Source organism: Hoplias malabaricus, chromosome X1 (genome assembly GCF_029633855.1).
Source record: "Hoplias malabaricus isolate fHopMal1 chromosome X1, fHopMal1.hap1, whole genome shotgun sequence".
Taxonomy (NCBI): Eukaryota; Metazoa; Chordata; class Actinopteri; order Characiformes; family Erythrinidae; genus Hoplias; species Hoplias malabaricus.
Window position 1 is genome coordinate 13,143,201 of NC_089818.1, and position 27,336 is coordinate 13,170,536.

A 27,336-nucleotide genomic window follows, 5' to 3' on the forward strand; every position below is an offset into this window, starting at 1 on the left:
TGTGACCAAATTCTCCCCAGAGAGCGTCCTTGTTTCTACTGTAGTTGCTCTGTATACCTTTTTAAAAATCCCCATTCACCCTGTTCGTCAAAGCTCAGGACCCCCACAGAGCAGGTGTGATGTGGTGGTGGATCATCCTCAGTGCTGCAGTGACACTGACGTGGTAGTGGTGTGTTAGTGTGTGTTGTGGTGGTACAATTAGATCAGATACAGCAATGCTGCTAGAGTTTTTAAAAAACCTCAGTGTCACTGCTGGACTACAGAGTAGCCCACCAGCCAAAAACATCCAGTCAAAAGCCTCCTGTTTCCACTAATGAAGAATTAGAGGACGACCAACACAAACTGTGCAGTGATTGATGAGCTATTGTCTCTGACTTTACATCTACAAGGTGGACCAATGAGGTAGGAGTGTCTCACAGAGTGGACAGTGAGTGGATAAGGGATTTAAAAACTTATCCACTCGTACCAGCACCACACGCGCTAATACACCACCACCACGTCAGTGTCACTGCAGCGCAGAGAATGATCCACCATCCAAATCATACCTGCTCTGTGGGGGCTCTGAGCAGAGCAAAATGACAGTAATTCTTAAGACCTTCCAGGGTTAAGCAGCTGTGGATTTCCAGATTTTTCCAGCGACAGTCTGCTGCTCAGTGTAAAGTGTGAAGGAGACTGAAAGATGAGCCTTGGCTGTTAATTGTACGCAAGTATTACAAAGCTCTCTGCAGTAATTACAACACAAATGTGTGCTCAGTCAATCACACTAATGTGTTCTACAGTACAGAGATGTTTATGCCTTTCCTTTGTAATGGTTAAAAGCTACTGGGGTAGAAACTTCTCTTGAAAGGATTTAAACAGGATTTAGGCCCCAGGTTTAAAGGTTCATTTTGCCCTTCCTAGCGACTCTATGACATCTTAATGTACAAATTTCTTCACTTTTCTTTAAAAAAATGGAAAAAGTGGACTATCTTTGCGGCGAGCCTTGGCCTGTTTCGCCCTGTCACCCCCGCATCAATAAATCTAATGGACACAGGAGCCTCGGGATGTATTGGATTAGTGTTTAGCGCAGAGTCAAAGGCTAGCTTGAAAACAGTGACTGTCAGCAAGCCCAGACACTTCTCATTTCCACACAAACACTCCTCACGACTCAGAAATAAAGAAAGAATTAACACACTGATCCCATTACACTAATGAGAACCAAGCACCTGCTGCTAGCTGGCTCTGACACACAGCCAAGCTAAAGAATATTAAAACACCTGTAATGTCCAGTACCCTGAAGACAAAGCAATATCTCACAGAGACGTATGGTCAAATGATGTAGTGGACATTAAAATTAAGAGCTCTTTAATTTCCCTGTAGTTCCATTAATATCAGTTTAACCTCTTAAATAACTCAACCTTACTGTCTAGCTGAGTTCCAAAGCCTAGGCTGCAGCCAAGGCAGGATATGGCCTTGGTAGGACTGTTCTAGGAAGACTCCTTCTTAGTAACCTACGTCACACAAAATTCTAAGTAGGTGACGTCACCGGAAAGGATTTATCACCCTCAAAGCACTAATATGACTAAGTTAAAATAGATTGTATTGGCTTATTAATATTATCCTGCTAGATAATACTATTTTTAAAAAGTTAAAACTCATACTTAAACCTTAAACACTCAAACTTCAACTTTAAACATTTAAATTTCAAATTTCACATTTTCGCCGTGTCTTGTTTGTTTTCTTATTTGTGCCGTACATGTGCAGAGAACCGGGGACGCAACTACTGTGTAGCCTCTTTAATATCTCCATAGTTCCTCCTTAATACATCTGTAATGTCTCATTAATGATCAGACACAGCAATGTTGCTAGAGTTTTTAAAACCCCCAGGGTCATTGCTGGACTGAGAATAGTCCACCAACCAAAACCATCCAACCGAAAGCCTTCTGTGCCCACTAATGAAGGACTAGAGGACGACCAACACAAACTGCGGTGACAGATGAGCCACTGTTAGAACAAACAGCCTTCTATGATGTCGAGGTTGAGAAATGCTGCCTCGCAACTACTGTGTAGCCTCTTTAATATCTCTGTAGTTCCACCTTAATTGCCATGTAGCCTCTTTAATATCTCCATAGTTCCTCCTTAATACATCTGTAATGTCTCATTAATTATCAGACACAACAATGTATCTGTGGTCTTCTGGAGATATACGTGAGCCATTTGTGAGCATGTATTGAGAAAAAAGATAACAATAATAATAATAATAATAATAATAATAATAAGTATAATTTATATAGCTCTATTCTAGTACCCAAGGTCGTTTACTATACAGAGATGCTGTTGCTGTGTGTTGTGTCTGAGGGACTGTAATATGGCTGTAAATCCTGATGTGAGATTAAATCGCTGGTGTTCCCGGTGGGAATATGCTTCATTAGCACTGTGCAAACTGCCGTTGTAGAGCATCTCTGTGGTTGTAAAGCGAGCTACAGCTCTCAGAGTCTCGAGCACAGCGTCCACACACTCGCTTCTTTAGTCTGAGAGCCTCCAGACAGCCTCGAAGAATGAGATGATTCAGATCAGGCTGAGATACCCTGCTACATGTGGCGCTAGAGGCTAACAGCTATCAGTAGCAGATAATACCTTTAGGGCTTTAGTACAGAAGTGGGAATGCATCTCTGTCTAAGGAATAAATTGGCTGGTTTTGCTACTGTGCCTTTAAGACTAAAATATGTAAAGGATGCTGTTCTGATTGGTTGCCCTGCATTATTCACATAACATCTTTAATATAATATGTTGTTGTATCACAACTTTTTGCTTATGGGAAATTAACAAACAAATCAGACACACTGTTCCCTCACATAAACATAAACACATACATAAACATCCAGTGCACACACAGCAAATTCTCCAGCGTCAAATTAACATTATTAGTGTTAACTTAACACTGAGAGTGTTAAATAATTACACTAACAGTGTTAATTTAATATTAGTAGTGTTGATTTAACACTGGTGTATTTGCTGTGCAAGAAACAGCCTATAGGCTAATATTATTTCTACTAAGCTTTCACTGAATGACTTTATATCTATTTTCATGTGTTATATACAAGCAGGGCTCCTGCACTGTGGTGGTTGAGAGTATATTTCTGTCCTTTAACATGCTGTGTATGCGTGTGTGTGTTTACACCGCTGTTTGTGCGTGTACTGAGCATCACTGATATTTTAAATTGGTTTTCACGAAGGAGAAATTGAATCCCAGAAAATGTGAAAAACATACACAGAAGACATAGCTGTGTATTTACAGGCATCAGTGCATATGCGCAAGCACAAAAGGCGGCAAGTTATCGGGTAAAATTCCAATATCTGATCTATAAAAATAACTAAAAAAAAGATCTACAAATAATATATTGGTCGCTGATATATCGTGCATCACTAATAAATATACACAATTATTTTTTTCTTAAAATAAGTTGAAATAAGTACTAAATTTTACATGGATTTTCTAGATTTCGGGTCACTGTGCCCCTAAACACTGCGATCTGGTAATTCAGCATAAAGTTTACTTATTTTAACTTAAAAAAAAAGCTGTACATTTATGATATGAAAAGATAATCTATGTTGATTATTATACAAAACTATACATATATTTTATATGCTTCTGATCTTCTAAACTTTGTTTCATCTAAAAAAAATTTTTTTCTGTTGCCGACCTGCAATGTATCAAAAGCATGATAAGGAAGGCGCACTGTGGAAGGGCAAAGTGTATATCACATACAGGAGTGGGTTGCTGAAAAGCAGGGGTGAAACCCTCCTTATAAATTCAAAATGAGTGGGTGGAGCTAAACTGCTGTAGGCTGAAAAGACAAGTGTATTAATTTTTTGTGAATACAAAAGTTTATTTAAAAAATGGATCACAAACTTTTGGCCAATTTAGTGTAGCCTCCAAAAGAACCAGAACAGCTCTGAACCTCAGGCTTGGCCCTGAATAGAACAGGACCATGTGCTGTGTGTAAGGGATGTTCATCATGAAAGAAAAGCAGGGACCACGCTGAGTGTGTGTGTGTGTGTATGTGTGTGTGCATGTGGCTGCTCTGTCTCTCTCTCTGGTCCGTAGGCCCTCTGCATGGCTGAGTGTTTTGATCCGTTACTGTGGATGAATTCCCATTCTCTCCCCTGCTGCTGGAGCTCAGTCTCTAACATCTGCTTGCTCTGTTTCTCTCTCTCTCTCTCTCTCTCTCTGTTGTACCCTTCCTCACACATGTTCCGCAAGGTCAAACCCTTCACCTGTACCAGATCGCTTTAATGTACAAGGCGAGAAAGCAGAATGCGCAGTTTGTTTATGAGGCTCCATCCATGCCACATTAAAAGGCTCATACGCTAGGTTTTTCTTACATCACACTAACACATGTTTACATCAGATTCTCCTAACCTGTGTTTACCTGCTTCTGGCATGATCCGAATACACAAAGCCATTCTCTTACTGGATTTTTAAGACTAATGTATTATTACTGTCCAAACCAGCCATTTTTTTTAGATACAAAGCACACTCACTCACTCAGATATTCTTATACTCCCCCAAATATTGTAATACTCTCACTCACTCATATACTCCCTTTTATATGTACATATTAGTATACTCACTCATTCACTCTCTCCCTCACACTCACATACACTCACTCATTCACTAACTCTCCCTCACTCACATATAGGTACTCATTTACTCACTCCTTCTTACTCACATATCATGATTTCATAACTTGTCACTGGTGAGTAGATTATGGTACAGTTCATTTCCCAGGAACTCAGGAAGAGCAAGGGTCTTTGACATAAAACACATAATCGCTCCCCCTTGTGGAGGAGTTCTTAAATGTGAGTGAGTGTGCACTATGTGTGTGAGTTATAGCCTGGCTACCCCATCTCTGAGGGGATTTAAAGATCCTCGTCCTCGTCATGTCCAACCCTCAGTCCTCAGAGCAGCACTTTCCGAGCACTCCTCCTTCCTTCTGTAATGCTGAAAATGTCAAATCCCTCGTTCTGTGACTCACGCAGGTGCAACAGTCATCGCCTGCCATCTGCCTGAGCTCACAGTGTCCGAGACTCAGCCTCACACTCCAGACACACACACACACACACACGCACACTGATGTAGAATCTGCCCTTGGATCATCTTCATCTACTGGTAAAGTCAAGAAGACGTGATGCCTCCAAATCCAGACTAACAGGGTTTAGGATCAGCATCTATTCCTGACAGTGTGTGTTCCTGTTCATTGCAGTAACATTTGAGAGGAATCTCCTAGAAAGGCATTGAATTACATATTGTAAACATTTCTGAAAAATTGGCCACATAAAAATAATAGGTAGATCATGCACCGATGTTCAGTGATTAGCTCTGAAACGTCTGTGTCCTGTTTTGGTCTAAACCCCACAAGCCCCACCGCAGTGTTCTCAAAACACCCACTTTCAGGGCCTGATCCTTTAGACTATAACGAGCCGCTTGCTGTTCACACCAAACCGGGTGCAAAGCAGTGAGGAGCGAGGAGCAGATGCTCTGGTTTTTAACTGTTTTCGCTCGGTTCTCTTTCTTCTCCGTTTTTACTCAGTGTTCTAATTTCATTTGTTGTGTCTGTTTTGTTGCGTTTAACCTCGTCTTTGTGCTCTTACATTAACGTGGGTCCAGTGATGTGATTGGACAGACTCAGACAAGGGGGCGGGGCAATTCTAAAGTCTCACACATCACTGTGCACATGCAATGAACAAGAGATATTTAACCCCCACCCATGATAGATAATGCTTGATTATTTTCTTATGGTAAGGCTGCTGTAAACAGATAAAATCATTCTGAAGATTCATTCTGAAGGAGTCGCTGATGGCTCCAGGACAAGGCTGCAATGCCTTGGGTTTATCTCCTGCTTCTTGACGTTGTTATAAACACAGCAGCTCTGTTCTGACAGGGTGGTGGAGCAGTGGCAGGTGGCGTAACACGGCTAATTCTCAAAAGTAAAACGGATCAAAACATGTCTCAGCAAGTGTTTACAGAAGCGGCTGAGCATAAATAAAGTAAAAGCACTCAAATAAAGCTGAGAGCCCACCTCCAGGCCTTATCAGTGCCCCTGCAGAACACACTAGAGGAGGCACCCAAACACAGCACCTTTTCCTCAGCCCAGATACAGCAGTAAGATACTGATTTTAAAGTGGAGCACAACAACCCACACCCAGTTAGTTTTTTGTGTGCTGCCTAAGTCAGAAAACATGGGATAAAAAGAGCCTTTTCTGATTCTCCTCCACTTCTGACATCCAGTGTGGAGACTTTAGCATTGCCCCACCCCCTCATATGAATCTGTCCAATCACAGCGTTGAACCTGAGTTTACGTGAATGCACAAAAACAAGGTTAAACGCAGCAAAACAGACACAACAAATGCAAAGAAGTAAGAGCACTGAATATAAAAAGAGAAAACCAGAAGAGAGAAGAAAGAGAAATGAGTGAAAATGGCTAAAAACCAGGGCTTCTGCTCCTCACTGCTGTGCGATCGGGTCCGGATGAACAGCGAGACGCTCATCGTTTAAAGGAACAGGTGCTGAAAGTAGGCGTTCTGAACAGGACTGTTTAGATGGGTGTAGAATGCTGCTGTGGAGCTTGTGGGGTTTTGACCAAAACAGGTCACAGATGTTTCATTAAGAGCCAGAACTGTGTTCCACTGTGGAGAAGAGGAGGGAGAATATGGCACTTTTAAGTTCCTAAATAGCTGCATTTTTTAAAATCTATTAGTGTTTCTTGTGAATACAGACCATGAAAATTCCCAGAGCATCACAGACTTCCACGGGGGCCAACACCAATGCACTTCATTACTGTATTTAAATATTTTATTTGAGTTTTTACACATTTAAAAGAGCATTTCCATTTTTAGATCCTTTAGCTCTCTACTTTTAACTTCACTGCTTCCCACTTCTCAAACAAAAAAGGTCCACACAGAGCACTGACCTATAAAATGGGATGCCCTGAAGCAGCTGCACATGAGCCTAAGTTAACCACAATCAATGAAAATTGTCAGCCAGAGGGGTCTCAAGTTGGAGGACTGATGGTTTTGACTCTGAACTAATCATTTAACATCAGTACCTGACCTCAGTCATGTTCTAAGATGCAATCAAATGTTCACAGCAATGTTTAATTCAAACACTTCTCAGAAAAGCAGAAGCTGTTACTGCTTGAAAACAGAAGCAAGCTCCGTATGAATGCCCTTCATTTCAGGAGTAACGAGAGTCAGACACAGTGAGGTCAGGCATCTCCAGAGGGCTTTTAGCATCCCCTGCAAACAGGGAATGAAAGACAAACAGACGAACAGATATGAGAGAGACGTGGGGAGAGAGAAAGAGAGTGAGAGAGAGAGAGAGAGAGAGAGAGAGAGAGAAGGAAAACATTGCTGTTCCAGTAATAGAGTGGGTGGAGCTACAATAAAATACAATAAAAAAACCTAGCTGTCATTATGAGGTTTAAAAGTGCAATCAATCATCTTCTCCAATAATTCTTCATCACTTTATGAAACTGTATGAAGCTGTTATAGTGACACCTAGTGACCTGGATGTGTCAAAGTCTCATTCAGGGATGAAAGAGCAGTCTGATTCTTCACCTGGTGTGAGCTGAAAATAATAGAAAAACTATAAAATGTCATATAGAACGATAGAAACTTCATATAGAACGATCACTCTAATATTGTTATTTTTAGGAAGTAAAAATGACTCCTTGAAAATTGCTCCTTTAATACATGGCCTGATTGAAGGGGGTCTCCGTGTCATGTGAGACTGTATTGATTGATAAGTAAAGCAGGCCCAGAAAAATGCCCCAGTTTAATTCATCACAGTGGAATTCACAGCAGGGGAAGGAGAGATAGACAGATAGAGATAGAGAGAGAGAGAGAGAGCACTACTGAGCCAAAACATTAAGAACACTACCGTCATCAGTGATTTCCACTATTTTGAGGTTTGTTATTTTATTAACAGTTTTTTTTACAGTCTCCAAAGCCAGAGTCCAATAAAATGAGCCACTGAAGCAGCTGCACATGAGCCGAGGCTCACCATGCCCAATGTCAAGATTCAAACAGAGGGCTATAAAACCTCCAAACACTTGTGTGTGGAGAAGTGGAACTGTGTTGGAGTGAGTGGAACTCGAGTGGTGAGTGTGATCCAGAATGAATCCCTCACAGATGGTTATGTGGCTGAATGCCATCAAGTCCTCACAGCAATGTTCCACACATGACCTAAAATGATGGTTATTTTTAATTTACATCCTTTTTTATATGATTAACCATCAAAAACATCAGAATAATGGATCTTCTCGGTATCCTGAGTTTAATTACTTCATTACTAATCTCAACACCACTGATCTCTTCATCTTCACCCCTCCCTCTCCCTCTCTGTCGCTCAGGGGTGCTCCTGTCAATCAGCTTGTGACAGAACTGAAGAAAACTGGTGCATGAGTCAATTAATATTCACACAGTATCCACATTTAGTCTGAGGAGCGATGGGGGGCGAGCGAGGGACAAACAAGCCAATGACAAGGCCGGGTGCCTTCACACTCCACAGTCAGGGCTGGGCAAAATATGACAAAAATATAACGCCACGAAACCTGGGGACATTTTCATGATTTCTTGGTCAAATGCCAAAATCCATGACACAATTCCGACAACAACCAAACCAAAAAATATTTTAAAATATAACCAATTCGGCTACCTTAGCTTTTTAATAGAACTATCCATTCCACCTTAAAAGTTGCAGGAGTACCACTGTGAAACCAAAGCTTTCATATAGATAGGAATGTTCCACCTTAAATGATGCAGGATTTGTAGTCTTCTAACCCCTTAACAGAAGTGGTTGCTCCACCTTAAATGGGGTGGCCATTACTATCAAGTGTGTGAGCTTTTTAATAGAACTGTTCATTCCACCGTAAATAAAGCAACATTTCGGTTCAGGCAACTAATCTTCTTAATATGTTCCACCTAAATGATACAAGAGTATGGCTGTAAAGCCATAACGTTGTATTTAAAATGTCTGTTCCACCTTAAATAATGTAGCCACCATATTCTGCTCCTAAACTCCTTAATAAAGGTTTTCATTCCTCCTTAAATGCAGCATCAGTTATGTTATGGCAACTATTTGCTGTAACGTGAAGCATGTTCATCAGGCGTGTGCTCCTCTTCACCTGCATCATTCAACTCCACCTGCATCATTCCATAGAACACAGTTCCACTGTTCCATACACCAGAGGAACTCCATTGCTCCAGAGAACACAGTTCCACTGTTCCACACACCAGTGCTGGTGTAGGTTGATCTCTCTTTCTACTTTTCACTCAGTTTCTACTGCACCTTTCTTCTTGCTCCAATCCCTCTTCTCCCCGTTTTTCACTCACTCTCTCTTTGGTGAGTCTCTCACCCATCTCCCCTCTCCCTCATGATACTGTGATGTGGTGTCCTCTGCTCAATATCATCTCAGTCTAATTGTAATACTTATCATCACTGAGTACTTTCTCTCTCTCTCTCTCTCTCTCTCTCTCTCTCTCTCTCTCTCTCTCATCCTCCTCCGCATCAGTTCTCCGCTCCTGTGTTCCCTCCACTCTGTGGGGGCTGGGGTGAGATGGTGAGATACTAATGTTGTAATGTACCGCTGTAGCTTCCAGTCTAAAACAATCAATATTTACACTATTTTTACTGTTGCTCTATTTTCTGTTTGTAATTCCTACGTCATTTTGTGCTGTGCCCCAGCCGTGGAGCCGCCGCCACCGCCTCCTTCACTCCCTCCCTCGCTCCGCCTCTCATCGGCCTCATAATCACATCACAGTTAATTACCATCATAACATTGCCATGCCATGACATGGGGGACATTATACCATCTCTACACTGTACAACTAACATTTCTAAAAACACTCATCATTTAATGTGCAATCAGTCAGTTTTTTCTGAATGTACCAGGTTAGGCTCCACAGAGTGGGTCCCCCACCAGAGGGCAGCTCTCTTTCTTTACTATTCCTCTGTCTCTCATTCTCTCTCACTCACTCTCTTTATGTCTCTCTCTATCCCTCTGTCTCTCAGACACTATTATTGTCTCTCTCTCACACACACACACACACACACACACAAACGCGCTTTCTATCACTATTCCTTTCTCTCTCTCTCTCTCTCTCTCACACACACACACACATTCTTCCTCTCACACACATTCTCTCACGATTCCTCTCTCTCTTACACAAACACACATACTCTCTCTTTCTCTCTCTCATACACACTCACTATTTCTATTGTTACTCCTCTCTCTCTCTCTCTCTCTCAGCCACATCTTCAAGCAGTCTATTCTTTCTCTTTATTCTCTTGTGGCTCTTTGAACACCGTTCTCCACTGATCCGCAGGAACAGATAAAATAAGAGTCCTCACAAACCACCCGAATGGAGAACAGGTTCCTCTGTGTGACCACCTCAGCCATATCCCGGCGTTCCGGGAATCAGAGCCGTCTCGGCTGATGATGATTTGTGCTACTGCAGCAAAGAGGAATATAGTCTGGATGAACACCTTTCGTGGGAAGAGCGGGTGTGCGCTACCAGAGTGGAGCTAACACAGGGGTGCCGCTGAAGAGGGCATCGGGCCACGCAGTCCACCCTCCATTAATATTACACACGGCCGCGTGCGCCCGGCACTAAAGATAGACATTGCACTGGGCTTCGACTCCAACTCAGTCAGAGCCTCCGGGCACCTCAGCTCCAAGCCATGAACGACAGAACTCCCAGGAGAGAGAGAGGAGGGGGGGGTGGCAGGGGGAGAGGGAAAGTAAGGAAAAATAGGGTTGGAGAAGAGGGGAGAGAGAGTGATAAAGAGGAGAAGAAAAGGAATGAGAGGGATAGGAGTGATGGATGGAGAACAAAAAGAGAGAGAGAGGAGACAGAAAGCAAGAGAGAGTGCTAGAGAAATGAGAGCAGGAGAGCACAAATGAAAGCTAAAACCGAGGGAAGAGGGGGGGAAAGAAAAAGGGACGAGAGAAAGAGAAAATTGTAGGTAGAAGGAAAGGTCATGGAGGTAGAGGGAATAATGGATGGAGAAGGAAAGAAGGGAGTTAGAGACTGATGGAGAAGTACAAAAGAGAGAGTGAGAGAAGAAGAAAAAAGAAAAATGGGAGGGAGACAAACAGAAGAGGAAAATGGAGAGAGGAATTGAGAAGGAGGGAGAGTGAGAAAGAGAAATAGCCAGAGTGAGTGAGTTAGAAAGAGAGAGAGAGAGAGAGAGAGAGAGAGAGAGAGAGAGAGAGAGAGAGAGAGAGAGAGAGCTTGAGGAGCAGATTTCCCGGCGGAGATTAGGTTCCTGATGGGCTTTTTGGGCCAGGAGCAGCAGGAGCACAGACGCTGATGAAAAACGAATGCTTTTGTGAAAACAGCGAGTTCAACTGAGATCCTGCGGCATCTAGATACACTTCCCAGGCCTGAGAGCTGATACCATCAAACTCAACCACTCTCACAGCCATCTTCACTACACAACTACGCATTATGCATCTAAGTTGGAACAAGCAAACCGCAGGCGCTCCCCAGGAGACATTTCTGAGATCAGATATGAGAATCTACCAAAACAAACACTACATCTTAACTGTGTTGTACACACTTACACTTTACAGAATAGCGTCGCCGTCAATGTACACAGAGTTTATTCCACGTGATTTTGGATTCATCATGAAATATTCGTAGTGTCTGTTCAAATAATGTAGAAATCCACATCCACTAAACGTCCACAAAAATGGGATTACATATTTTTCTTTAGATAGCAACGATATGCCAAGTGTACAAATAAGTTTTAAAAGGAATGTCTATGATTGTGGGGAAATGCAGTCTTTTAAGGTGGAACGGTGTGTTTGAGGGGAAAATGACTGCTGTTTGTATGTAGCTGAAGTGTAATTTGAAGTTTTTAAGTTTTTATCATATATATGATAACACAATACATCATTTTTATATACAACCCCAATTCCAATGAAATAAAAACAGAATAAAAACAGCCCTTTGGGAATGCTCCCTTCATACCCTATTAACCTGTTCTCCTGTGGAATGTTCTAAACAGGTGTTTTTTGAGCATTCCTCAACTTTCCCAGTCTTATGTTGCTCCTGTCCCAAATGTTTTGGAACATGTTGCAGGCATCAAATTCATAATGAGTGAATATTTGCAAAAAAACAAGTTTATCCATTTGAACTTTAAATATCTTCTCTTTGTAGTGTATTCAATTGAATATAGGTTGAAAAGAATTTGCAAATCATTGTATTCTGTTTTCATTTATGTTTTACACAACGTCCCAACTTCACTGGAATAAGGGTTAAGTTTCTAACTATAGGGTGTCCATACTGGTGCTCCATGCTGCTGGTGTTTCTCACAACAATGGACTGATCGCGCCAGAGTCCAGACCTCAACATCTATGAATGTGTTTGGGATTAACTTGGATCAGAAGAAGCAGAAAACATGAAACTAACAACTAGGACTAAACTTTGGAAGAGTGGTTTCAGATGTGTTGGAAGGACTGAAAGCAAGATGCTATAAATATACAGTGACATCATTTTTCAAAAGTGATAAACATACACACTCTGGCCCACAGTCTGACCTTTGGTTTTCATCAGGACCCAGTTTGGGCACGTGTTAAAGAAGGCACATGGGGCTGATGTTTAAAGCAGTAAAATGGGTCACGGGGTCCTCCAGCCCTCTGCTGTCTCCAAAAAACCCATACTAACAAAACTATTTTTCTACTGCATGGAACCTACATATGTCGGTGAGGAGTTTGTTGGGTTCTCCTCGTGGGTTGTCCGCGTGGGTTTCCTCCGGGTGCTCCGGTTCCCTCACATGGATGTTCCAAAAACATATGGTGATAAATGGATTGGCGACTCAAAAGGGTCCGTAGGTGTAAGTGTGTGAATTAATTTATGTGTGTTGTCCTGTGAAGGACAGGCGCCCCCTCCAGGGTTTATTCCTGCCTTGCGCCCAATGATTCCAGCTAGGTTCCAGACCCACTGCAACCCTGAACTGGATAAGCGGTTACAGATTATGAATGGTACTTCAATGGTACTTTACTTTTCCTTGAAATTTCAAGTGCATTACAAATAAAATGTATTATCATTAATGGAACCTACATGACTTGACTCGACTCTCTTACTTTTCCATTGGCCAAATCTGGACCTGGTCCCTGGAACCAAGGCACCTTTTAAGTCCCTGCTGGCTTACAGTTCCAACTGAGCTATTAGAGATGGGGTTTTGCACCGAGCCGTGTCAACTGGAGTTGAGCCGAACCCATGCAGTGGAAATAGCACATAGACCAACGTAACTGTCTTGTTATTCTGTAATGGTTGCCATTTCCTAATAAGGAGTTGTGGTTGTGAGCTGGATGCCCATATAAGGAGTTGTGAGATGCCCATATAAGGAGATGTGAGTGTGGCTGGATGCCCATATAAGGAGTTGTGAGTGTGGCTGGATGCCCATATAAGGAGTTGTGGGTGTGGCTGGATGCCCATATAAGGAGTTATGGGTGTGGCTGGATGCACATATAAGGAGTTGTGGGTAGAAGTTTACAAACTTTAGGACATACAGTGTAGTATGAACGTAAAATCATTTCATCTTTCATTCTTAGACGTAAACAGTGTTTTCCAGACAGCCCTGTAGCATCAGAATGAGGTGCTCTGGGGCCCGGGGCGATAACACACTGACCCACTTCAGCACATCTTCCTCAAAATGTTCTCTTTGTCTCTCTGAAAAAGTGTGAGCTCCTCAGCATCAGTTCACACACACTTCTCCTTCATGTCTCATGGCTCTCCCTCCTGGAGACTAAGAGTAAAGCATCAGTCAGATATACTGCAGTCTGATATCCTCCATAGGAACAAAAACAAGACACAGAACACATTAATATCACTGTTGCCTCTACAATACCGCTCTTGAGTGTCTTAAGTTCTGCAGATTCAACTTGACAACTTTGTAGTTCCTCATTAATATCTCCATAGTTCCAACTTAATTTCTGTAGCCTCTGTAACATCTCTGTAATATCTCTTTACTATCTCATTAGGGTATATCTCGTTAATATCTTGTTAGTTTCCTTAATATCTCTGTAGTTCCACCTTAATATTTCTGCTGCTTCCTAGTTTCTCTTGGATGACACTTAAGTCAAACAGAGAGAGGGTGGAGATTGTAGCTGGTGTCTCTTGCTGCTTAGATGTTTCTCCTGAGAGGAGTGTCTCCTCTTGAGTCTGAGTGGAGGTCTCAGTGGTATCTCATGCTGGGCTCAGAGATAAAACTCCTGCTAATCTGCAGCTGAACTATAGACAGATCCATTATTTCTCACTAGCGCATAGGAGAGACTCAGGTTTGATGCTGAAAAATAGGAGACTATCCATTATGTCTCCTGAGACATCAATGAGCAATTTCTGAGCAATCAAATATACAATGATCCAAACATGGATCAAACACATTATGAGAAACAGCTCTGTCCCACCTTCCACAGCTGGACCTTTTTCCAGTTAAGGAGGTCAAAATAATCACCTTCTAAGCAGAAATAGGACAGATATGACTGTGAATGTCTTCCAGACACTGTCCTAATTTGTGCATATCTATTTCTCGCCCCTAAAATGGTCCACAGTAAGCTCAGGTGGGAGGGAGACGCATGTGAAGAGGACATCAGCTGTCCCAACCCTTTATCTATCAGTTATCAGGACAGATCACTGTAATGCAAACATAAAGGGCACCAGTGATGCTCTCAGATGTGCCACTGACACCCTTCATTTGTTCAATGCATCTTCACATGAATGTGTGGATCTGGAGTCCACCAACCGACACACTGTGAAACAAGATCACCCCCTCAGTTTTCTGTGTGCTGCCTAAGTCAGAAAACAGGATAAAACGAATGGTTCTGATTCTGTTCCGCTTCCGACATCAAGTGCAGAGAATTTAGAATTGCCCCACCCCCCAATCTGATTGAATCTGTCCAATCAAAGTGCTGGACCTGCATATATGTGAGAACGCAAAGACGAAGTTAAATGCAGCAAAACAGACACAACGAGCGAGGAGAAATTAGAGCACTGAGTAAAAAACGGAGAAGAAACAGAACCGAGCAAAAACGGCTAAAAACCTAAGCTTCTGCTCCTCACTCCTCACTGCTGTGCGCTCGAGTCCGGGTGAATAGTAAGCAACTCATCATCATTTAAAGGAACCAGGGCTAAAAGTGGCCATTCCGAACACGGCTGGTTAGACAGGGGAGAATGCTGCTGTGTGGCTTGTGGGGTTTTATCTCTGAGAGAAAGTGAGGATCATTCAGCTCCACTCTTGTTTCAGATCCCAACACATTCTTAACTCAACACTGTGGGTCTGAAAGAACGTGGAGGTGGAGAGAAGAAAAAATCTATATTGATGAAAGAAATAGACACAAAAGAAGAACCCAACAACAGGTGCTTCCCAGAACTATGTACCGACTGCCCCAGAGACCTGACCTCAACATCACTGAATGGTTTTGGTAGAAGCAGATATCATCAAGCCAGGTTTCTTAAGCCTGAACTAAACTCCAGGAGCACTGCTGTGTCTGATCCACTCATTATAGCAAAACACACTAACACACCACCACCATGTCAGTGTTACCGCAGCGCTGAGAATGATCCACCACCCAAAACATACCAGCTCTGTGGGGGTCTTGAGCATTGAAGAATAGGGTGAAAAGTGGTAAAAAAAAAAAATAAATGATATTTTTTTTGTGTGTGTATGTGTGTGGTCAGTGGTGAAGCTGAAAGAGTGAACAGCAAGTGTAAAAACAGTGTTTTTAAGATTATGGCTGAGTTGGTGTATGTAAACACAGATGCTGCAGTCAGTAAAATACTACTCCAGCAGGAAATGTGCAAAACTGCAAGTGTGGATATAGAATAATTATATAAAATACTATGTAAGATATTGGTCAGCTTTTGATGGCCTATTGATTTATGAAGCTAAATAAAAGACATAGATGTTGAATCTGAATTTTGAATACTTTAATTATATCATCTGAACTTGTTATACTTTAATTATATTTAAATGGCATTTGATTAACTTGGAATATTTAACAGTGTAATTCATGAATTTCATAAATCTATAAATTCAAATGGGGCGGCACGGTGGCACAGCAGGTAGTGTCGCAGTCACACAGCTCCAGGGAAGTTGTGGGTTCGATTCCTGCTCCGGGTGACTGTCTGTGAGCAGTTGGTGTGTTCTCCCCGTGTCCGCGTTGGTTTCCTCCGGGTGCTCCGGTTTGCTCCCCAGTCCAAAAACACATGTTGGTAGGTTGATTGGCGACTCGAAAGTGTCCGTAGGTGTGAGTGAATGTGTGTGTGTGTCTGTGCTGCCCTGTGAAGGACTGGCACCCCTCCAGGGTGTATTCCCACCTTATGCCCAATGATTCCAGGTAGGCTCTGGACCCACCACGACCCTGAATTGGATAAGCGGTTACACATAATGAATGAATATAAATTCAAATCTTAAAAGACTGTTAGTGTCTTCTTTACACCAAAACTGGGGATACATCCAGATCATTAAAGCAACATTAAGTTCTAAATTTGACCATAAAAAACAGCTTCAAAATCATTGTAATGCTACACTGACTTGTCATAGGGAGAGTAGAGGCTCTGTTTTTGCTACCCTGGGCTCAGCACTGCGGAGACTGCACTATGTAACTTTACGGGGAGTCCAGGAGCAAAAATACCAAATCTCACCTAGTGTTCCTTTAAAGCTAAAGATTTTAATGCATGAATTTATATATATATTGTTTTAATCTGAATATTGTACCACCTCACAATTTCCAAACACACACAAAAAAGGAGTGTTAAAATTTAAATCTAAGACATTTAAAGTTAAATATTTTAAGTTTATCAAGTGCATTTTAGTTCAAAATTATACACAAAGTTCAGGATAAATAATTATATAATTAATAATTAATAATAATTATTATTATAATAATAATTAATTATATAATTAATAATTTTATAATTAATTTAGCTCTGCATTAATTAAGCGAGACCTCTTGGATCAAAACGACCTGATGCATTCCCCAGTCGTCGCAATATACAACGGCTATCATCTTCAAAGTCATCCATATCTTGATATTTCCTCATCCCTAGAGCTTGTACTAAACCCTCCACCTCAACTCTGCTGGTGCAAACCCTCAATTATTGATCAGACTAGCCCCCCGCCCCCACCCCCCAGAGGAAGGACACAGACGATGCTTTCACAATCAGCCAAGGTGTGCAATCACCGGCATCTCCAAATTTGGTCCTGTCTTCTATTTTTGCAAAGCCCACCCCCACTACATCAATCAGTTGTGTGCAGCAATGCTATTCCTAAAAAAATGACACTGCTGGATGTTCCATTTCCAGCGTCTCCAGCATCTCCAAAGTTGCTCAAGGACCTAATTCACTTTTAAATGTTAATGCTTTATTTAAGGTGTAGGTTTTAGGACAGGGTTAGTCAGTAATGTTCCTGGTGCAGTGGAGGATTGAGGTGGTGTGTGAACGTGGTGCCAGTAGCTGCATGCCCTTGAGCTCCACTGATCACCAAAGTCCCATTAATATGCCCTTCACATCACCATCAGCATCACTATCACCATCAGCACCAGCCCCAGCATCAGCACCAGTATCTCCAATACAGTCACTATAACAGTTAATAGAATACCCATAGAGGCTAGTCTGACCACTTTAATACAATCAGCTCTCTCTCTGTCTCTGTCTCCCTCTGTGTGTGTGTGTGTGTGTGTGTGTGTGTGTGTGTGTGTGTGTGGGAAGGCTAACAGGTTGCAGTAGAGCTTTATATTTTACTCACATTTCCCTCCTGTTAAACCGAGACTATCGTCACCTGCGCCGCTCCATTGGAGTCTGGGAAGATGCCTGAAATCCTCGGCGAACTGAACCGAGCTCGAAACCAGAAGCATCTAAAACTTCATGTCTCGTTTATTTCCCGCGAGCTCGGCTCGGTAAAGCGCCAGCAGGTGTGTGCGCTCCTCCTTTACTCCTTTACTCCTCTGCTCCTCCTTTACTTCTCTCCTCCTCCTCTCTGCAGATGATGCAGATGTTGAGTGATTATCTGTGTTTATCAGAGCTCCGCAACAAAGCTGTGATGAAGGAGTGAGAGCCGCATGCTGCTCTCTCTCTCTCTCTCTCTCTCTCTCTCTCTTTCTCTCAGCGGAACTCAGACTGTGATGCAATGCGGGTCCGTCACTGATTCACACCAGCGCGCGCGCGCGCACACACACACACACACACACACACCAAGCCAAAACCCACAGTGCTCACTTAACTCTTAAACTGCTGGTTAAACTTCTATACCACTACAGTTAACATCTTTACCCTTCAATTATCACCTGTAGCCCTCAGTTAAAACCTGTAGCCTTTAGCTAACATCTGAAGCCGTCTGTTTACACCTGTAACCTGTAGTTATTATTACCTGTAGCTTTCAGTATATACCTGTAAACTGCAGCTAACGCCTGTAGCTTTCAATATATCTACCTGAATCATTCAGTTAACACAGCCTCAGTTAAAGCCTGTAGCCATTAGCTAACACCTGTAAACTGCAGCAAACACCTGTAGCTTTGTGCTAACACATGTAGCCTTCAAATAAAACTAGTAGCTTTCTGCTAAGACCTGTAGCCTTTAATTAAAACATGTAACTTGCAAATGTCATATTTTGTAGCCTTTAGATAAACCACTAGCATTAATTAACACCTGTAGCCTTCATGTAGCTAACATGTAATTTTTCAGCTAATAACTATAGCTTTTTGCTAACACCTGTAGCTTTCAGCTAACACAGGTAGCCTTTTGTTAACACATTTAGCCTTTAGATAATACCTGTAGCCTACAGTTAAATCATGTAGCCTTTCATTAACACCTTTAGCAGGTTAACTTGGTTAGCCTTTAGTTTACAAATTTACTGGTTAACACCTGTAGCCGTCATTTAACACCTGTAGCATTTAGTTAACACCCTTTGCCTTAAGTAAACACCTGTAGTCTTCAGTAACATTATCCTTCTGCTAACTCCTGTAGCCTTTCAGCTGTCCAATAGGGCTCAGAGCTCATAGCCTTTACAACGTTTGGGTACTGCTGTATCCCTTGGATTTGTTCAAAACTTCCCTGTTTTTTCTCCATCATTCCATCCCACATCCTGCATCAAAAACAACTAGCCCCCTAGTGTAATTAAAAATTTCCAGCAATTTATGGAAATCAGTGGGGAGGGGTGATTTCCTACCCTCCTTTTGACATTACATAGTACAGTTTTCACAGTGCTAAATCGAGAGTAGCAACTACAGAGGCTGTTACAGCTCAGTGGAGCTTCACAGTGGTTTTGAAGCTGGAAGGTTAAGGTAAAATTATTATGTAGTGTTCCTTTAATACAGAGCTGTTAATGGAGCCCTCTGTGTGTTAATCTGTCTCTGATCTTCTCCACCCTTTGCAGTAGCGATGATAATGTTGGTTATTAATTATTGATTACTCTGGAAAAATGTATGAATTCCCATTCACAGTTTTACACAGCTCTCTTTTTTTCGCTCTCTCTCTACTTTCCATATCTTTATCTACTCTCTCTCCATTATTTCTTTACTGTTTCTTTTTCTTTCTTGCTTCTAGCTCTCACTCTCACTTGTCCTCGTTTTTCCTCATTTATCTCATTCCTTCACTCTTTCCCTTCTCTACTGTTCTATCTCATCCTCTATATCCCTCGTCTTTCTCTCTCCTGATTTTTTTTCTCTGAACCTCTACTTTTTTCAACTCATCTCTCTCTCTCTCTCTCTCTCTCACTCTCTCTCTCTCTCTCGGATTAGGATTTGTGAAAGGTGAGATTGACTATGAATAGACAAACCCCTTCCAATTGAATTGTAGCAGTGACTCACAGCTGAGACTCTGTCGACTGCTGCAGTGTCCACATATTTATGACACGGATTCGGTCCACAACACACTGTCCTTTTAACTCCACACAGCTCTGACCTCACATGTTAATATATAATCAACATGGCACTGAAAGTGTTAATGTAATCTTGGTTTAATTTAATTGAATAGTTCAGTGCTACAAGGCTTGACTCAGTACAGTAAGACTGATTAATTTACTACAAGGTACTACAGGTAGTGTTACTGTCACACAGCTCCAGGGTCTTTGGGTTGTGGGTTCGAGCCCTACAACTGTCTGTGAGGAGTTTGGTGTGTTCTCCCCATGTCCTCATGGTGTCCCTAGGTGTGAGTGAATGTGTGTGTGTGTCGCGCTCCAAAGGACTGCACCTACCATCAAGTTACTGACCTACCATCAGCATTGTAGAGTTGATTAAGTACTTTTAGAATGAATTCAATACCGTAAAAACTAGGTTTATTTAGTATTTGGCAGTGTAAGAATGAATTCAGTGACACAGTGGTTCTTAAAGTGAGGGTGCCCCCCTATGGGAGGTGTGCTGCTATTGCAGGGGGAGCAGCAAAACATACATAATGCATTTCACTCGTAATAACTACACTGTGAAGGTGATATGTCACTATACTTTATTTAGTTTTGTAAGAACTTTACGTTTTATGTGAATTAAAAATTTTAAATGAATTTGCACTGTCTGGAAGCAGAAGATACATATGTGTGTGTGTCAGAGTTGGGGACCTGAAATATACTAATCTACGAAAGAAGGAACTGTAGCATGTTTGGAAATCATTCATTCATTTATTGTCTGTAGCCGCTTGTCCAGCTCAGGGTCATGGTGGGTCTGGAGCCTACCCGGAATCACTGGGCGCAAGGCAGGAACACACCCTGGAGGGGGCGCCAGTCCTTCACATGTCGGCACACACTCACTCACACACTCACCTGGACACTTTTGAGTTGCCAATCCACCTACCAACGTGTGCTTTTGGTCTGTGGGAGGAAACCAGAGCACCCGGAGGAAACCCACACGGACACAAGAAGAACACACCAAACGTCCCACACACAGTCACCCAGAGTGGAAACTGAAACAGGTCCCTGGAGCTGTGTGACTGTGACACTACCTGCTGTGCCACCGTGCCGCCCAGGTTGGGAAATCACTGGTGTAAAATACAAACCGAATTCCAAAAAAGTTGGAACACTAAACAAATTGTGAATAAAAACCGAATGCAATGATGTGGAGATGGTGAATGTCAATATTTTATTCGTAATAGAACATAGATCAAAAGTTTAATCTGAGTAAATGTAACATTTTAAAGGAAAAATATGTTGATTCAAAATTTCAGTGTCAACAAATCCCAAAAAAGTTGGGACAAGTAGCAATAAGTGGCTGGAAAAAGGAAATTGAGCATATAACGAACAGCTGGAAGACCAATAAACACTAATTAGGTCAATAGACAACATGATTGGGTGTAAAAAGAGCTTCTCAGAGTGTCAGTGTCTCTCTGAAGACAAGATGGTAAGAGGATCACCAATTCCACCATTGTTGTGCAGAAAGATAGTGCAGCAATACCAGAATGGTGTTACCCAGCGTAAAATAGCAAAGACTTTTAAGTTATCACCATCAATCGTGCATAACATCATCAAAAGATTCAGAGAATCTGGAAAAATTGCTGTGCGTAAGGGTCAAGGCCGTAAAACTCTACTGGATGCTCATGATCTCCGGGCCCTTAAACGTCACTGCACCTCAAAAAGGGATTCCACTGTCAAGGAAATAACAGAATGGGCTCAGGAATACTTCCAGAAAGCATTGTCAGTGAACACAATCCACCGTGCCATCCGCCATTGCCAGCTGAAACTCTACAGAGCAAAAAGGAAGCCATTTCTAAGCAAGCTCCACAAGCTCAGACGTTTGCACTGGGCCAGGGGTCTTTTAAGATGGAGTGTGGCAAAATGGAAGACTGTTCTGTGACCAGATGAGTCACGAAGTTTTTTATGGAACACTGGGACGCCATGTCATCCGGACCAGAGAGGACAAGGATAACCCAAGTTGTTATCAACGCTCCGTTCAGAAGCCTGCATCACTGATGGTATGGGGTTGCATGGGTGCTTGTGGCATGGGCAGCTTGCATGTCTGGAAAGGCACCATTAATGCAGAGAACTATGTTCAGGTTCTAGAACAACATATGCTCCCATCTAGACGTCATCTCTTTCAGGGAAGACCCTGCATTTTTCAACAAGATAATGCCAGACCACATTTTGCAGCAATCACAAAACCATGGCTACGTAGGAGAAGGATCCAGGTACTGAAATGGCCAGCCTGCAGTCCAGATCTTTTACCTATAGAGAACATTTGGCGCATCATAAAGAGGAAGGTGCGACAAAGAAGGCCCAAGACGATTGAACAGTTAGAGGCCTGTATTAGACATGAGTGGGAGAGCATTCCTATTTCTAAACTTGAGAAACTGGTCTCCTCTGTCCCCAGACATCTGTTGAGTGTTGTAAGAAGAAGGGGGGATGCCACACAGTGGTAAAAAATGGCCTTGTCCCAACTTTTTTGGGATTTGTTGACGCCATGAAATTTTGAAACAACATATTTTTCCCTTAAAATGATACATTCTCTCAGTTTACACTTTTGATCTGTAATTTGTGTTCTATTCTGAATATAATATTAGATGTTGGCACCTCCACATCATTGCATTCAGTTTTTATTCACAGTTTGTTTAGTGTCCCAACTTTTTTGGAATCCGGCTTGTATTTAAATATCCATCCATTATCTGTAACCGCTTATCCAATTTAGGGTCGCGGGGGTTCCAGAGCCTACCTGGAATCATCGGGCGCAAGGCGGGAATACACCCTGGAGGGGACGCCAGTCCTTCACAGGGCAACACAGACACACACACATTCACTCACACACTCACACCTACGGACACTTTCGAGTCGCCAATCCACCTGCAACGTGTGTTTTTGGACTGTGGGAGGAAACCGGAGCACCCGGAGGAAACCCACGTGGACACGGGGAGAACACTGTATTTAAAATATTTAAGTTAAATAAAGATTCTGTGCTGAGTTAATTCACCAGTGTGAGATATAATTCAGTACTTTTAGAAGTAATTCAGCACTGTGAGAGGTAACTTAGCAATGTTAAGGATAATTCAGCACTGTGAGTGTTAACTGGACCGTAGCTGGGTGGTCAGTTGATTCAGTGTGCAGTTGGTCTTTGTGGGGAAAGGTTTGTTTTGAGTAAATAAACAGAAACACCTGATCAAAGAAATGCTACGTCACTGAATTATCCCCCGCTCTCCTCCAACAGCACTGACCTCCACCCATCTACACGGCTTTATACGGAGTGATGATGATGAGGAAGGAGGACATGGGACGTCTCTACTCAATCAGTGTGTGTCCTTCACAGCGTCCTACATGTCCCCATCCACTAGGACTGGGTTTAAACACCACCACCTTCTCCAAACTATGATCAGACATCAGCTTTGTGTCCCCCACTGTTTACTATCCTCATTTTCTATGAGGGGCTTTTAGGAAAGGACATCTGGTTCCTTTCACCTTCACTGTCCAAGAGGTTCTCGCCTGTTAACATTACCTTAATCATGCAGAGAATTTCAAAACATTGGTGGAGTTGTCCTTTATCCAGGTTTTAGTTTCTGTTTGAAATGCATGAGTCTGGTTTAAATGTGTGTGTGTGTATCTGTGTGTGCGTGTTGTCCAGTGTCTCAGGATGAGAAAGAGAGAGAGCAGGAGAGAGAGAGAGACAGGAAGGACAGAGGCAGATAAAGACAGAGGGATTGAACGATGTGCTGGACACGACTGATGGACATTGGAGATGGACCAGAGAGGGATGTGAGAGGGTGTCAGGGCATGGGTTTCAGCAGTGAGTCTCTTACTCTGGTTTAACCATTTACTGTCTAGTGCATGATTCTGGCAATTCTGTGAATGTTGTTGTTCTAGATTGTAGGTTCTAAACTTGCTGTTAGGTGAGTGACTGTGTGTGTTGTGGTGGGTGCTGGATTGTTTGTTGTAGAGCTGTTGTGTGTGTTGTGGTGGATGCTGGATTGTTTGTTTATTTGTTGTAGAGCTGCTGTGTGTGTTGTGGTGCAAGCTTGATGTTGTAGAGCTGTTGTGTGTGTTGTTGTGGATGCTGGATGTTGTTTGATATTTTGTTTGTTGTAGAGCTGCTGCTGTGTGTTTTGGTTGATGCTTGATTGTACGCTGATTTGTTGTAGAGCTGCTGTGTGTGTTGTGGTGGGTGCTGGATTTTTTGTTACAATGGTGCTGTTGTGTGTGTTGTTGTAGATGCTGGATGTTGTTTGATATTTTGTTTGTTGTAGAGCTGCTGTGTGTGCTGGATTGTTTGTTTGTTTGTTGTTGAGCTGCTCTGTGTGTTGTGGTGGATGCTGGATTGTTTGTTTGTTTGTTGTAGGGCTGCTGTGTGTGTTGTAGTGGATGCTTGATTGTATGTTGTAGAGCTGCTGTGTGTGTTGTGGTGGATGCTGGATTGCTTGTTTGTTTGTTTGTCTGTTGTAGAGCTGCTGTGTGTGTTGTGGTTGATGCTGCTGGATCAAGTCCAGTCTAAAGCTCTGGATTTTGTTTGTAACGCTGAGGCTCGGCAGGTCCTGAACAAAGTGAAACATCTGGAGGAGAAACTGGTGAGAACCTTATCAGTTATTTGTGAATATATTATTTCTACTAATTTCTTTAAGCAGCTGAACTCAATATTTCAGATGTTACTTCATGGCCTGCTTTTCCTTCCTTTGATGCTCTCCTCTGTTTAAGGTGGACTGCAGCTCTGTGGCAACTCTCCCGGCTCCTGTACGTTTACCCTGCATCAAAGTACATAAGGCCACATGGACAAAGACTTCTGTGAGTCATTAAAGCAACAGTTCAGTAATTAAAGCAATGTCTGTGGAGTTTTGATTCATGAGGAAGAAATCACATTCACTCTTTCACTTTATTTATTAAAGATGCAATAAGCAATTTCGCCAGGGCACCAGTCTGTTATTGTATTTCAGGCATCAGGGGTCGCACATCCTAAATTCTATTGAACAATATTTAAGGCTAATTTATATCCCGTGGCCAAGCAGATGAACTACAACAACACAGACAGATGCTCTGTCCCTGAACTCACTTGAGATAATGTTGTTGAAAAAATAAGTGGTTAATCCTGTGGTTTTTTTTCATATTTTACAGTCATTTCTAAATAGTTAGAACATGAAATTGGAATTTATAATAGAAATACAATATAATAATAAGTGCAAGACTGAAACACGTAATGGACCATTTATCCCTCAGACAGGACTGCATTAAAATCAGCACATGCTTCTGTGATGAGTGTCATCACATGGGATAGTGGGCATTTTGACTGTAGTTGTTTGTGGTGTTGTTATTGTTGACTAAAGTGCAGCCAATAGATTTTCAGGTTGACCCTAATGTTTTAAAGTGCTTTATAAGTGAAGAAGAAAAAACACATACACCTACACGTGTGTGTGTGTGTGTGTGTGTGTGGCAGAATGCTGATCGTGTAGCTGAGATGCTGCAGTCGTTGGGTTCTCTGCTGAAGAATATGAGGAGCATGCAGACTCTGGTTCAGTCGAAGTGTGGAGAAAACCTTCTGGAGCGTTTAGAGCACAGCATCAATAACTACATCCACATACTAAGACAACTAGACAAGCAGGTAACACACATACACACCCACCCACACACACACACACACACACACACACAAAGTCTTCACAAAAGCCTTCTGTTCCAAACATGTTGCAAAGTTTTTACAATTTGGAAGTTCAAGTCTAGGTATGATAATGTATAAAACACACCTTAAAGATGCCATATGCAGTTTTATCTGTGTGCCTGTGTATGTTATCGTTATTGTAGTTAATCTATTTAGCCAGCAGAGGTTCTCGAATCTTGACAAGAGCACTAGTGCATTAATTAAGATGACCTCCAGTGGCCAAGCAGGAGAACCACAACAACACAGATGGGTTTCTCAGGTGCAGAACTCACTTGTATTGATGCCGTTGCTAAAATATCTTTTAAATCATGTTGTTCCAAAGACAGCAGACACCTTTGAGCTTAATCTGTCTCACTTTTTGTCATGGTGCTTATGGCTCGGTTACGGCACTGGCAAGTTCTGTGTGCACCGGATCTGGGACAAATATTATGAGCTGAGCTTGACTTGTGTTACTTCAGGTATTGTTTTGACCAGCCTTTTTTCCACAACAAATCTGACAACTGGCCAATATCAGATGGAGCTTTGGCTGAGGCGAGGCAGCAAAACTCACCTTCAATCAACACTGTTCAAGGCCATATGTGGGCCATAACAACTGCAGATGTGCCACATTTGGGCCAAGTATTCACTGCTGTCTGGGTTATATCGACGGTTTACTTGTTTTAAACCACATACTTCACCTTTAAACTAGACTTTTTGTCATGGTCTGGCAAAAAAAGATCCAGGAAGTCCAGGAAGGCTTTCTGAGCGAGGATGAGATGTGCCTCATTTGCCAATATCTTCCAAAGAATTTTTCTTATATTTTTTCCTTGAGGAAAGTCCTATTAAGTCTACATCAGATTCATCACATATTTTTAAACTACAGACTTGTTTGCAGCTGTATTCTTATAACAATGAATCACAAGTTTGATTAAACTACTGACTGATTAAACTACTGAATATTCTTTAGCCCCTAAATAAACCATCATGTATCTGGACACTAATAATTGGTACTCGTTAGTTAACTGATTACCTAAAAACTGATATGAACTAAGAAAATATCTGGGAATGTCAGAATCTTTGAAAAGACTTTTTAAAAGACTAAAGTCTGATACCCTCTCAGACTTCTTTTGCAAAGACTGCGGATCTTGCAGTGTCCCTATTTGCATGAGCTAAGACTATAAACATGGGATAATTGAGACCTAGTGTACTTTTTTGTTAAAGGTAAGACTTAAACCCCAAAAAAGTGACCTTCCATCCCTCAGACGGCACTGCATTTACCAGGTGTGCCACATAGAGTATTTCCAAAACCTTGCAGATAGCCCTCATACTGATTAAACTCAGCTATCTAGTTCACTCCTTCCTGATACTGGTGGTCAGTCTCACACCCACAGTATAATCTCAATAGAAAAGCAATGCTGTGTCAGAAATCACTCTTTATTCACTATTCCATACATTATTCACTATACATTGCACAGTGAGTGTATATGGGTTGTACACATCTTTTGTGGTGCACTGTGGAAATGTGTGAGTGCACTGAAAAGTCTGCACTGTTTTCGGACACGACTACAAACTAGCAGTAGTCTAAAATAATGCACTATATAATGAATAGGGTGCATCCTTTAACAAAGCACAAGGAAAGCGACCTCTATGTGCCATAAAGGGGTCTAAAGACCTCCAGCATTGTGCTGCAGAGCAGTGGACATGCATTCTCTGTTGAGGCTGTTTTAAGATGCATTCTGTTTCATCCAGAGCAGAACAG

At 42.0% G+C, this 27,336-nt stretch overlaps 1 protein-coding gene across 1 annotated transcript in view; it reads right to left on the reverse strand.

The window, feature by feature from the left end:
* LOC136675668 (chloride channel protein 2-like) overlaps positions 1 to 17,988 on the reverse strand; it is a 75,489-nt gene extending 57,501 nt beyond the window's left edge. Inside the window, exon 1 of the mRNA XM_066652359.1 lies at positions 17,798 to 17,988. The gene's annotated coding sequence lies outside the window, so the exon portion shown is untranslated. The remainder of the gene's footprint in view (positions 1 to 17,797) is intronic.
* Positions 17,989 to 27,336: the final 9,348 nt, after the last annotated feature.